The sequence below is a fragment of the Apium graveolens genome, chromosome 2 (assembly GCF_009905375.1).
Source record: "Apium graveolens cultivar Ventura chromosome 2, ASM990537v1, whole genome shotgun sequence".
NCBI lineage: Eukaryota > Viridiplantae > Streptophyta > Magnoliopsida > Apiales > Apiaceae > Apium > Apium graveolens.
The window spans coordinates 311,180,583-311,190,205 of NC_133648.1; positions in this window are offsets into that span (position 1 = coordinate 311,180,583).

Consider the following 9,623-nt stretch of genomic DNA (forward strand, 5'->3'; position numbering starts at 1 on the left):
TTGGAGTAAAACTGATTTAATGAAGTAAATCAGTCCCCAGAATATTTAGAAAATGTCTGAATATTATTATTTAAATAATATTCCCATAAAAATAATCTTTATAAAATAATTGAAGTAGAAGTATTAAAACTTATACTTGAAATGAATAGCAAATAATCAAAGATATACTTATACGAAAGTAATATCTTTATTTGAATAATCAAAAATAAGTTTGATTATCGACACCTTATTCTTTAATAAAATAAAGAATATATTTCAGCAATTAATCGGAGTCATAGATCCTCAAATGAATATTCAAATAATATTCAATAAATAAAATAAGCTGAGTCATAATACCTTGAATGAATGTTATAAATAATATTCATTAAATAAAATAAAGGAGTCATACATCCTCAAATGAATATTCAAATAATATTCAATAATAAAATGAAGTTTAAAGTTATCGAATAAACCTTATTCGATTTATAGTTTGGAAAACTATAACCATATATATATATATAAATATATATATATATATATATATATCCATATCCATATAAAATCTACTCGGGATCCTCGACTCCCGGTTTTAGAAAATATTTACACCCTTGGGTCCCTATACTAAGGGTATATGCAAGATACAACTATCCTCTAGCATAGGTATTATCAAATAAACCAACAGATATATATCTCAAGAATATAAAACAGGCATGCATATATACCATATCACATGCTACAATATATCGCAACATTTGCTAAATAACAATCATGCAATATCACAAGATAATGCATATACATACATTTACATCACAACAACAGTGTATCGGATAGAATACTTGCCTGAGCGACTTGGGGGTGAGAAAGGCGCGGGACGAGTCTGGCAACCTATAAACAACAAGTAAGTTGGAATTAAACCAAAATCACTTGTAAGTCTATGCTTTAACTAACTTAGACTCTAATGCTAGTTTTACGCTCACCGATTCGCTTAAGTCACTCGGGTACCCTCGGCTCCACCATTTTTAATAACTTGACCTTTACGAGTTTTAACGCGATTCCTTCGCGAATGACTTACCAACTGCCTAACACACTTACCATAAATGTTTCACACATTAATTAATCCTTTTTGGTCTTTAACCTACATTCCAAAGTAAGGCGAGGGAAAAAGTTTCGTTCGTGAAACGCCGTTACTTGAAACGGTCGTTTCTCCTAAACCGTAAATCGGAATCGGACGAACTACATATCAAAACGAAGCTCGTAACATGAGCTATCTAAACATGGCAGTGGTCACAATTTAACAGGGGGTTCTCGGGTCCTAAAGCTATGCACAAAACAGTCCAAAGAAAATCGGACATTACGACGGCTATGTTTACGCGATTTCCCATTTTTAAAACTACCCACAATCATCACAAACCATCCTCAAATCCACACACATCAAACACCCATCCTTACCACATCATAACAATCCCAAACAATTCAATATTACTCATTCATACATATGCTTAACCTAACTTTAATCATGCTTTAAGTTTCTTTAAATCAAAACCACTAAATTATCATTTCATTTCACCACCATTCCAAATCTCAACTCTAAACATAACAACAAGATACCATAACATCTTACTCATCAAAATCACTTTATAATATATATGAACCTAGGGTTTGAAAGTGGTATACCTTCCTTGGATTGGTGGGTGAAGCTAGGAAGCCTTAATAAGCTTGGAGTAGTCTTAAGAAAGCTTGGATCTTCAAGAAAACAAGAAAAAAAAAACTCAAGTTAAAACTTGAAAACACTATTCATTGTCTTCTCCAATGATTAAATCAAGAAGCTAGAGAAAGAATTTGTGGCTTAAACTTATGATATAGCCATTACTAAGCATAAAGAAGGTTAGGGAATTTTCTTACCAATTAAGGATGCTTGGATCTTGATTTTTGAAAATTTAAGCCTTGGAAAATGAAGAAGGCCGAGAGCAAATATGAGGAATATGCCTTGGCTGATTTTTTGATGAAATGATTTGCTAGTTGGTTGGCTTGTTTTTGTTTTCCATTTAGCAAATTACCACCTTGTCCTTGCATTTGTGTGGTCCTAAATCAACCACACCTCCTTCCTTCCATGTCATGCTTATGTCACCCCTATGATGTCATCCTCCCTTCCTTGTCTCCTTTCTATTGGTTGGATGACATCACTCCCCTTAAACCCTTTGATTAACTTCCTAATCGTTTGCCTAATGACCGCTGATCTGTTGTACGGTTCGCTTAACTTTCGTTCTCGTTTATCGTTTGAAGGATCATACCCGGGATCTTATTACTTAGGTTCCCTTAACCTTTCTCAATACATTATATTCCTTTTTATGATCCTCTATTATAATCCTTTAATTTAAATCCTTTTTATTTTGTTACCTTATACTCAATTCTCTCCGTATCTTGTGGATTTCCGGGAAAAACCAAAGTGTTCGGAATTGGGTTCTGACGATATTTACATACACTTATATACTTCATATAGTACTAATAAAATCCCAGAATATCCATAACAGAACCCCTACATAGTGTGGCGCGAAAAGTTTTCTCATTCAGCTAAAACACTATTCATAAGGGTTACAAAAAGTTGAAAAAATTTTGGGGTTATTACAGTCTCCCCTCCTTAAAAGGATTCCGTCCCGGAATCAAACAGAAAACAATTGGGGGTACTTTTCTAGCATTGCGCTCTCTAGTTCCCAAGTCGATTCTTCCACATTATGATTCTGCCATAGTACTCTGACTAGCTTGATCACCTTGTTCCGAAGCACCTGCTCCTTCTTATCCATAATCCTTACTGGCTTCTCCACGTAAGTTAGATCTGGCTGCATATCCACCTGCTCGTACTCCACTATGTGCCTGGCATCTCGATGATACCTCCTTAGCATTGACACATGGAACACATTATGAACTTGTTGCAAATTAGGGGGTAGGGCTAGCTCGTAAGCTAACTTTCCAATCCGTCTTAATATCTCAAAAGGTCCAATGTATCTTGGGCTTAGTTTTCCTTTCTTTCCGAACCTCATTAATCCCTTCCAAGGGGATACTTTCAGCAGTACTAAGTCCCCTACTTCATATTCCTTGTCCTTTCGGGCTAGGTCTGCATATTTCTTTTGTCTGTCTTGGGCTGCTACAAGTCGCCCTCTGATAAGATCCACTATATCTTTGGTCCTTTGGACCACTTCGGGTCCGAGCATCTTCCGCTCTCCTACTTCATCCCAGTATAAGGGAGATCGACACCTTCTTCCGTACAGAGCCTCATAAGGCGGCATCCCGATGCTAGCATGAAAGCTATTGTTATAAGAAAACTCGATCAACGGCAGGTGATCATCCCAACTTCCTTTAAGGTCTATTGCACAGACTCTCAACATATCCTCTAGTGTCTGGATGGTCCTTTCACTCTGTCCATCCGTCTGGGGATGGTACGCGGTACTCATATTTAACTTGGTCCCCGCACATTCCTGAAAGCTCCTCCAAAATCTGGAGTTGAACCTTGGGTCTCGGTCTGAGACAATGGACGCTGGGACTCCATGTCGCGTCACTATTTCCTTAAGGTAAATGTCCACCAGTCTATCGACTGTATATCTCTCGTTGATAGGAATGAAATGAGCTGACTTTGTCAGTCGGTCTATAATTACCCAAATGGCGTCGTGATTGGCTTTCGTCCTTGGCAAGCCTACAACAAAATCCATCGCTATCTGTTCCCATTTCCATTCGGGAATCTCCAGGGGTCGCAAAAGTCCACTGGGTCTCTGGTGCTCTGCCTTTACTCTTTGGCAAGTCAAACACTTGTTCACCCATTCTGCTACGTCCCTCTTCATGTTGGGCCACCAGTAATATTCCTTCAAATCCCTATACAACTTGGTACTTCCTGGGTGAATGGAATACCTTGAACTATGGCTTTCATCCAAAATCTCATCTTTAAGTTCTTGAACATTCGGAACCCAAATTCGGTAGGAGTACCTCATTATCCCTTTATCATCTTTCTCAGTATGGATCTCTTCTCCAGTCATTGACTTTCTGTCTTCATTCATTATTTTCTCTTGGCACAATCTAATCTTTTCCAATAATTCTGGCTGCATTGAGATCTCAAAAAGCTTTTCAGTTCCGGTTCCGGTTACCTTTACCTCTATTTCCATTTTCTCAAAATCCCTTATCAACTCTTCCGAGGTCGTTATCATTCTGAGTCTTTCCTTTCTACTAAGGGCATCAGCCACCACATTGGCTTTCCCTGGATGATAGAGAATCTCACAATCGTAGTCCTTGATTAGTTCTAACCATCTCCTCTGGCGCATGTTGAGCTCTTTCTGCGTAAATATGTACTTGAGACTCTTATGGTCTGTGAAAATCTCGCACTTCTCTCCATACAAGTAGTGCCTCCAAATTTTTAAAGCAAATACTATTGCCGCGAGCTCAAGGTCATGAGTAGGATATCTAACCTCGTATTCCTTCAATTGTCTCGACGCATACGCGATAACTTTACCGTGCTGCATAAGCACACATCCTAATCCTTTGTGCGACGCGTCACTATATATCACAAAATCTCCTTTTCCATCCGGCAATGCCAATACCGGAGCCGTTATCAACCTTTTCTTTAATTCCTGAAAACTGTTCTCGCATTTCTCCGTCCATTCAAACTTCTCTGTCTTACGAGTAAGTCGTGTCAAAGGGGCTGCGATCTTCGCAAAGTCCTGCACAAATCTACGATAGTAGCCGGCCAATCCTATGAAACTCCTCACCTCTGTGGGTGTGGTTGGCCTTTCCCAATTTGAGACTGCCTCTATCTTGGAGGGGTCGACCAATACTCCTTCTTTATTGATCACATGTCCTAAAAACTGTACTTCATTCCGCCAGAATTCACACTTCGAGAATTTGGCATATAACTGCTCCTCTCTGAGTATTCCTAGAGCTATCCTCAAATGCTCTGCATGTTCTGCCTCAGTCCTTGAGTAGATCAAAATATCATCGATAAAAACTATCACACACTTGTCCAAGTACTTCTTAAATACTCTATTCATTAAATCCATGAAGGCTGCTGGGGCATTGGTTAATCCAAAGGACATTACCAAGAACTCATAATGCCCATACCTGGTACGGAACGCTGTCTTGGAAATATCTTCGGACTTAATCTTTAGTTGGTGATATCCAGTTCTCAGGTCAATCTTGGAAAAATAAACAGCATCCTTTAGCTGGTCGAACAGATCGTCTATTCTAGGTAATGGGTACCTGTTCTTTATGGTTAGCTTGTTCAACTCTCGATAGTCTATGCACAACCTCATGCTCCCATCTTTCTTCTTAACAAATAAAACTGGTGCTCCCCACGGAGACACACTGGGTCTTATCATACCCTTATCCAAGAGTTCCTGCAATTGGATAGCTAATTCCTTCATTTCTAACGGGGCTAACCGGTAAGGTGCTTTTGAAACTGGCGCCGTCCCTGGGGCCAACTCAATAGCAAATTCAATCACTCTATCGGGTGGTAATCCCGGAAGGTCTTGGGGGAATACATCTTCAAATTCGTTGACTACTGGAATATCTTGTAAGTTGGGCACCTCCTTCTGTGTGTCCACCACATAGGCTAGGTAAGCCTCACTTCCTTTTCGTAGCATCCTTCTGGCCTGAGCCATGGTCAAAAATTTCTGCGTCTGCCTCTTTCCTCTAAATATAATTTCTTTCTTCCCGGGGATATTTAACTTAACTTTCTTCCCTTTACAGTCTATCTGAGCATCGTTGCTAGATAGCCAGTCCATTCCCAAAATCACATCAAACTCCCCTAATTTAAAAGGAATCAGATCAACACTGAAAGATTGCTCCCCTATGCCTATCTCACAGGCGGGGTGAATCTGGTTAACAGGAATAATTTCATGATTGGCTATTTCTACTTGTAAGGGTTCTATCAAGGGTTTAGCCTTAAGTCTTAACTTACGCGCAAAGTCCCTTGATATAAAAGATTTAGTTGCTCCCGAATCAAATAAAACATTTGCACTGACTGAATTTAGAGAAAGGGTACCTGCTATCACATCTGAATCTTTCATAGCATCCTGGACTGTCATGTTGAAAGTCCTCGCAGTAGGTGGCTTATTAGAAGCAGCCCTGCTTGCTCCCGAAGCTGCTGGTTTGTTCATTGGGCATTCTCTCTTCCAATGACCTGGGCGTCCGCACTGATGACAAGTGGTGGTTGGAATGACGGCAGGGGCTGACGAAGGGCATTTGTGAGAATAGTGGCCCACTTGCCCACACTTAAAGCAGGTTACTGGCTTTCCTCTACACTCCCCAGTGTGATTCCTTCCACAAGTGTTACAGGTTGGCAATGGGGGTCGAGACTGGTTGGAATAGGACATTCTTGACTTCTGGCCGCCCTGGCTCACACTCACACTCATTGGTCGCTTAAACCCAGTGTTCTTTCCCGGTAGGGACACTGCTCCTCGATTAAACCTAGTTGGGAAGCTCCTTCCTGCGGAACCTCCACCCATGCTCATACTTTTCCTCTTTATTCCTTTCTTCTCTCTTTCCTTCTGCATCTGTTCACTTCCGACTTCTACAATCGTTGCTTTTTGCACCAGAGTGGCATAGTCCGTAAGCTCAAGGATTGCCACCCTATTCTGAATCCATGGTTTCAGTCCCTGCTGAAACCTCCTAGCTTTCTTTTCCTCAGTGCTCACAAACTCCGGCACAAACCTTGATAATTCAGTAAATTTCGCTTCGTACTCTGCTACAGACAAATCATTCTGCTTTAGCTCCAAGAACTTGAGCTCCATCTGGTTTTCCATAAACCTCGGGAAATACTTTCCCAGAAACAACTGACTAAATCTCTCCCAGGTTATAATAGCATCTGTCTCCATGTTTTTCTTGGCCTCCCACCAGTAGTTAGCTTCTCCTTTCAGAAGGTAGGTAGCAAATACAGTTTTCTGTGCCTCATCGATACTCAAAATCTCAAAAGATTTCTCCATTTCCTTTAACCATGCCCTTGCCTCAACTGGGTCGGCTGATCCGTGGAACTCAGGGGGCTTAAGGGACTTAAAAGCCCTGAAAGAGTTTGCCACAGCATTGTTACTTCCTTGAGGGGGTGGGTTGGGTTGACGTTCCAAATTCTGTCTTAGGAGTTGCATAAACTGGCCCATGGGATCCATGCCTGGGTTTGGTACTGGTTGCTCAACCTCGGTTTCTCCTTCTTCAGCCTCTATCTCAAATCCCTCAACATCATATGTTTCCTCTTCCTCTTCATACAGGGAGTCATCCTGTTCCACATAATCCTCATCTTCCTCTTCACTGTGATCTTGGTTTCTATTGTCCTGATTATGGCTTCCCTGGTCCTCAGACCCAGGGTTCGCCCTAGTTCCAATCTTTCTTGGCGGCATGATTCTGATAATAATAAAAACAATTATTGGGAAAAAAAAATTCAACGTTAGGTCACAATCATATACAACATTGTGCCTTGCACAGCTCTTATAATGGGGAGAACGTATATCGCAATTCTATTATTTTAAGAAAGTTCTAATACGAAGTGCAGTAATAACAATAATAAAACAGTGATCCCGTCACTATGGAACTGAACTGAAAGGAAACAAATATATACATAATGCGAGAATACATAGTTTGATCTGGTCAAAAGTACAACAGTGCTACAGTCATCTGTCCCAAAAGTGATACACAAGAGTCTATCTGTCTAGTCAGAAAAAGGGATGCTATATACAAGTCAACTATCCCGGAAAATTGGCTCTTACTAAGGCCTCGGCTAACTAGACAACTAGACTATTCCATCATCAATCCTGAATCACACACCCGAACGGGTCAGCTCCCAAACCCTTTCCATCGCACGACGGAAGATATAGTCGGCCTGCCGCCTGGAGATCCTACCATGCCTGTTCCCCTGGAGAGATCTGAGTCTCGCTCGGGACGTGAGCTCTATCCCCGTAAGCTCCCTCCTCAAGGATCGGGGTATAGAAGCCCTGGTCTCATAAGCTCGGGCACGCCTACCCGCCCTCTCTGCATCCAACTCCCTCCTGGCCTCATCCAGTCGGGCCTCGGCAACAGCCACTCGGGTCCTCAAAACATCCTGAACATATCCATGAGCTAACGAAGACTGCCTCTGGGCAGGGTCAAGAGGTGGTGAATCTGGAGCCGCTGAGGGTGCCTCCTCGGTCTGCCTAGGCTCGGAAGTATGGGTCTCTGAGCTGTCATCATCAGGAATCCAAGATAGTGGTGGAGGGGTAGGGGCTCTGACCACCGGAAGTGTGGGTAAAGGGATACCAGCATACACTACCATAGATCCAACACGCTCCTCAGCTACTGGGACCTCATCCGGGTCCTCCTCATCTGGAATAGCAATAACCTCTGTCTCTGACTCCTCTGAGGGGTCCTCCTCATCTGAAACAGCAATGACCTCCGTCTCAGGCTCCTCTGGGGGGTCCTCCTCATCCTCCTCCATCTCAGGCTCCTCCTGATCCTCAACATCTAGCAATGCCTCATCATGCTCACGCTCGTACATCTCAGGGTCCTCCATCTCAGGCGCCTACACATTAAACGAGCTAAATTACTATCATGATACTTATAAGGGTTCCCGTAAGGGTTTTAGCTGTCAGTACTACTTTAAGTAGTCCGACCATGAACTTGGCAAGAGTTCTTATTATCTTTGTGAGTTTATTATTTTATCGTCGCATCATCTCTGAGGTTTATAACGCTTAGCTCTGATACCATTTCTGTAACACCCCCAGATCCGGGGTCGGGAATCCGGGTTGTCACGGTCTTTCTTTCCACAATATCACTTTACTTAATCAATAATAAATACCCTCATGCTGTGACCCCACACTAACACACACCACAACTCGTTATAGTCTCAGAGATGAAATTGAAATAAGTACAAGTCTTTGAATCCACAATTTAAAATTATTACAACCCAAAATGATTACTTGATAATTTACAGTTAATTGCCATTATCTGCCACAAGTTATAATTATACATAATTGGATTCTCAAAAGTAGATGGTCTAAACTACAATGGATCTACCTCTGCAGCTATAGCAGCTACAATATCAGCGGGAAGACGCGGGACGCTTCCCACGCGCTTGCGCTGGGTCTGCTGGAGTCTGGCCATCTCTCCTAACTGTTGTTGTGTGATGAAGAAATAAAGCAAGAGTGAGCCTTACAGCTCGCAAGATAATATGTAGTGATAACAATAATACCAGTATCTAAATGGATACTTACTAAAATCTTTATCGTGTGTAAGATAATTACTTACTAGATATAAGTAAAAACAAGGAATGAAGTTACCAATACTTCCCCACACTTATATCATTTATAAAGCTACTTGAACTATCACCGTTCAAAGTATAATTAAATTCACGAGGTCATCCCATAGATGAGACCACAAATAAACTTGAAAATATTTGATCTTTGAAATATTTTGAAAAGAGATGAAGTTACGAGATACTTCATTCAATGGATACACCAATAAAAATGTTTGACCCTGTCAATGCTTCGGCAACCACCCATTAGTAGCCTTTCGATCGAAATGCTACGGGTAGTGTTGCAGAATTATCCAAATGGATGATGAACTCATTACGGGAGTTTACCGCGCCAGGAAGACCACTTACGATGATCAGTCGTAGTAGTACAACCCCACCATTTTCTACA